Source organism: Benincasa hispida, chromosome 3 (genome assembly GCF_027475165.1).
Source record: "Benincasa hispida cultivar pf3 chromosome 3, pf3_genome.v1.1, whole genome shotgun sequence".
Classification (NCBI taxonomy): domain Eukaryota; kingdom Viridiplantae; phylum Streptophyta; class Magnoliopsida; order Cucurbitales; family Cucurbitaceae; genus Benincasa; species Benincasa hispida.
Genome location: NC_143480.1, coordinates 48,680,668 through 48,686,080, shown reverse-complemented (window position 1 = coordinate 48,686,080; position 5,413 = coordinate 48,680,668). Strand labels below are relative to the sequence as shown.

The window sequence follows — 5,413 nt, the reverse complement described above, 5'->3', positions numbered from 1 at the left end:
TATTGATTATATAAAAAATAGTATTTTGTATACATCAAATGCAATAGTTACTTGTAGAAAATGTACAATATATTTGAAGTTATTGAATTTGCATGTCAAATAAGTGTTAAACATTTAGGAAAGTATTTGTATGGTTGGATGGTAGAACAAAAATTTTTAAGAAAAAACTATAAAAAAAATATTAATTTTTAGGTTACAAAAAAATATATTCATAACTCAACGTAACTCAAATACGCATCCCAAAACATAGACAATTATTAACAACTCAACTCAACTATGCATCTAAAACACAAACAATTATTATCCATAGACAATTATTATCAATAATCAAATGCACCCATAAGTATACCACTTTTTAGTTATTTGAGTGTTGTTGTTGTTGGAGTGTATGTCCTAAAACCTCATAGTTAACATGTTATTTGAAATAATGGTTGGTTATGTCATATATGAAATAATCCATGACAGAAAGATCCAAGGTTATTTTATGAAACTTAAACATGCATGTGGTTGACATATAGGTGGATAATGTTTAAGTAATAACCTAAATGGTCTGTAATATATGGATAAGGCTAGGTGTCTTATCCTGGTGGCACTAAGATTCGGCCCATTTTGCAATTATTACAAAAGTTGTAAAGTGTTATAAATGATTTGATCCTAATCGTTCATGTCGAGACATGCGAGTTGAGGCATCCTATACAAAGAGTTTATATAAGACCGAACTGTGAAGTGACTAATCTCTCTTTATAACATCGTTGATTGAAAAGATTTAACATTTCATAGGATGACCATAGGTGACTCGAACTTAATCTTGAGTGAGTTATGAACTTCTGCCTATGAGGACAACTCTTTGATTTGTATAGGTGAGAGTGACCAGATTCGCCTACTCAATAAGCCTACCATTTTGGAATTTTGTTCGAGTAGAGAGCTAGGAACATAGCTACACGAGATTGAATTCGCTCATTCTCATCTTAGGGTAAGTAGATGAATTGTTCCCTTAATAGCTAATTTCGGATCTTGAACAATGAGGTTTTACCCTCTCACTGGCCAGAGAGGGATTAGTTTATAGTTGGACTATAAACTATTTGTTCATTAAAGGGATTACTGGTACTTAAGAAGTTAGATGTAACTATAGATGTAAAAGAGTAATTTGACCTAGCTGTAGTTACGAGCGATTCGTGAATGGTCGACTTACTATTGATTGGTTATATCCATGGATATAGAAATATATCTACAGTGCAAAGATTGCAGCTGAGAGTCTTTTCTTGAGTGACCTGTAGTTGATTAATTTAATTAAAGAATTTAATTAATTAATACTATATCATTGGAGCTTATAATTTGTAGGCTCATTAAATCCCCTTGCTAGCTCACTAAGGGTAAAAATAAGAATAAATTAATTTTGGACTAGTTTGAATTGTTCAAATTAAATAAGGGAAATAATTATATAAGATATAATTAATATATATAGATACATTATAATATAAAGTTAATTTTGAATGAGATTCAAAATTATATTTCATTATATGAGAACAATAAATATTTAAATAAGATTCATATATTATTTATGTGAATGAGATTTATATAAAATTATAGGTTAACATTAATGTGGATGAAATTCATATTAATTCTATAAGTTATATGATAGAATAATGTATTTGAATAAGATTCAAATATTAAATAAGATGAATGAGATTCATGTTATAATTATAAGTTAAATCAATATGAATAAGATTCATATTAAACTATAGATTATGTGAGAGGATATGGTTTAAATATGATTAAATATGTGATATTTAATTATTAATTTAATTATTTATTAAATAATATTTAGTACATATTTAAATTAAATAAATTTAAAAATTAACTACCCATAGGGAGTTATTTTGTCGATGTATGAATGGGAGTTGCTAATTAATTAATACTGGTAATTTAATTATATATTAAATAAGATTTAATAGATATTTAAAGTAAATAAATTTAAAAATTAATTACAAATAAAGAGTTATTTTTTTGGTCCATGTGTGAAGGGGAGTTGTAACTCCCCCTCCATCCCTCTCTCACATTTTGAAGGTTCATGAATAGTGTGAGAAAAAGAAGCAAGTGTTGTTCTTCGATAAAAACTCTCTCTGCAAAATCATCTAATCCCTCTCTCAATCACTGTTTCCTTACTAAAATCAAGGAGCTCACACATCCTTGATTTTATTCTAGAGAATAGCAAGGAAGGCTCAATGGTGGTATTCTTATAAGTTGAATTCGAGAAAAAAGTCAGTACAGTGGAGTTCGTGAGTTGCAAAGAAGAATTGTTTGAAGACTGTCTTCAAATGTTAGTTCTTCTAATACCTTCTTCTTTGTAAAATCATGCTTATATGTAAATGTATGTTTATCCTGTACTGTTGTGTATGTTTTCTCTATTTTTTTTTATTTCCAAAATGAATTTCAACAACACAAGCTTTCACACACTTCCGCTGAGGAATATGATTCCTACAGTTGGTATCAGAGTCAAATCGTACTTCTGATTTTTGTTTTAAATTGAAAAATAGAGAAGATGTGTGTAACTTTCCTGTGCATTTGATGTATGAGTTTGCAAAATAAGCAATTTCAAATTTTGGCATTTAGATTACAGTTTTGCATGAGATCGATGTAAGAGCCCATTGTTTTGGGCATTTTATTTTTGTAATCAAGTCTGTAGGTCCTTGTCGATCGATGAGCAAAAGTTGCTGAGGAGATCGATGAAAATCAAACCAAAGCAAGCAAATATTGAAGCAGAGAAAAGTATCTTGTGCGGTAGTGTAAAGTAGAGCATTACAATGCTAGGTAACAGCGTTATAATGTTGTTATTGTCCATCATTTTCTGTCCATCATGGAAAGATATAGTATTGCAACGTTAGAGGCAGTGTAGCGTTACGCTACAACAACAAAAAGTCAGCATAGCTACGCTCCTCTGAGCGTTGCTACAATCCGAGGTTGGGACGTGCGCAAGCGGTTGCTAGGTCGTGGGTTCAAGCCTTAAGTGAAGCCGTTTTTGCAGCAATTTTGTTTTCTTTTTATTTTTTTAATCAAATTAATATAATTTTATTCTATTATTTTAATTAAGTTTTAGAATTCCAAAATTCGGTCTATATTTGCTGATAAATTTAATTTTTTATATATGATGTATGATTAATTTAATGTTTATTATATGTTGCATAATGTATGTCATATAGTTTAGACTCTCACTTTAAGATAAACATATTCATGCATCATTTTTAATACAAGTATTATATTCTATGATTGTATGATATAATAAGCATGCACATGCATCATATTTAATACAAATGATGAATAATATAGTTGCATGTTTCAATAAGCATGTCATGCATTTCTTTTTAATATAAATGTTATACTATGTATACTATTTTCATTAGTATTAATATAAGAGAGATATTAATCAATGAAAAGACATGATTATGCATCATATTTAAATATCATTGTTATATTTAAAGTTTAGATTAAATTTTTAAAGTATGCACATGCATGATCATACTATATAGTTTGCATAATTATAATATAAGTGTTATATTATGTGGTTTAATGGATGCTTAAAAGCATGCCTGTTATATAGTTTTCATTAACATTACTATAAGAGTTATATTATGTATGTTAATGAATATGATATGTATGGAATATGATTTTATTAATTAGTTTATAATTGTTATATTAAATTAATAATACCGTGAGATGCATATGGTTCGATCACATGCTAGCCTAATGCGATTAGGATAATGTTAATCAATTTGTTTTAAATGGTTTAAAACTATTTTAATTAATCTTCAAATTTTATTTCTAATGAAAATAGATCTAAAATAATTTTTTTATTTTTTTTAATAGGATTAAAATGAGAAAATAAAAGATTAAATTTATAAAACATTTACCTATAAGGGACCTTTGCTAAGGAAGGTTCTATCTAGGATTGGTGTATTTAAGCTGACAGAAATGGAACACCCCTATCGGAAACCGATCTAGAAGGTGAATTAGTCAAATATTTTGTAAGCATGCAATTGATAATTGGAATTTATTGAAGTGTTTAATAAATGATAATCATACATTGTTAAGCTATCCAATATAAAAGTTATACTAGACAAATTTTAACAAGATTTAGATAAATTTATTGGTCTAATTTACCTAAGTTATGAATCCTCAATTGTTAAAATACTTAGTGGGAGGAAAAAGATATATATATGATATGTCATTTTCTTTTCACGTTCTCCCTAAAAGTTCACACCGTACGATCTATGCTCACCCTCGTGACACTGTTTACTTATGTCCCCCTTCGAAAGGTATTTGTATAGGTCAATATCAAGTTGAATGGAGAAAGTGTTTATAGTAAATGAGGGACGTGTGTCAACACATCCTACAGTCTCCTTCATTGGTTTGATAGTGAGATTTCATGTTTAGCCTCGTGGCACCATTTGCTTGTGTCTCCCTTAGGAAGAAGTTTGTAGGGAACTGATCTCAAACTCCAGTAATAGATAGGGTCGCTTTAATTTTTTCCCCAATCGATTTTTCTCTTCGATTGGCTCATTAGGGCGAAACTCTAGGATATAAAATGAAGGATCACACTTGCAGGAAATTGTTAAGCAAGTTAATGATTTCTTGACTAAATCAGTGGTAACTAATTATTATAAGAATAAGAGTTATTTTGGTGTAATAATTGATTAAGAATGTATCAATCCTATGAATGGATAACTGACTACTCTTTGGTGGTGCTTGTTCTAACTCACTGAAGTATCATAGCAATACAAATTTTGAATCAATATGCATGAAATTCATATTAAATATACTGGGTTCATTTTTAATTTCTATGCTGGATAAGAATGGGTAAATGATTGCATATAGCCAAATAACATGTTTTATATATTTCAAGGTTATGACATTTTCTCTCAAGAGTTTTAGTCTTTTAATTGTCAATATAAGTCAAAAGGTTTGATAAATATGTTACTTAGAAATATGTCATCAACTTTTAATAGAAGTATAATTTTAAATTTGTCTTTGATTTCGGAAATTTTCTCAAAAAGGGTGTTGCCAATTCATGAAATGTTCATGAATTATAATTGAAAAGGTAGCTTACTTTTATCATCTAGATAACATATGATGTATCTGGATAAGAAGATAAAGTTATGACAAAAATATATTGTATGTTGGAATCATGGAAAGCTAAGTGACCTCCAATATTAAGTTTTATTTGAGTCCAAGAAAATTTTTGTGGCTAGAGCCAATAAGGAAAAAGTTTCCAAATTAGCTTGGAATGTCACATGATGAGGGATTTTAGAAATACCTCAAAAGGAAAGTAAGAATAAAATAAAATAAAATAAAATAAATTTGATAAGTTCTTGGTGGGGAATAAAGATTCATACCTTGATAGTTGAACAAGAATTCA

At 28.7% G+C, this 5,413-nt stretch overlaps 1 long non-coding RNA gene across 1 annotated transcript; it reads left to right on the top strand.

Annotated features, from left to right (window-relative positions):
• Window positions 1-2,099: 2,099 nt before the first annotated feature.
• LOC150037327 (uncharacterized) lies at window positions 2,100-3,107 on the top strand. Its single transcript, XR_016528823.1, has 2 exons — window positions 2,100-2,320; window positions 2,680-3,107. It is a non-coding gene; the product is annotated as an uncharacterized LOC150037327 (long non-coding RNA).
• Window positions 3,108-5,413: the final 2,306 nt, after the last annotated feature.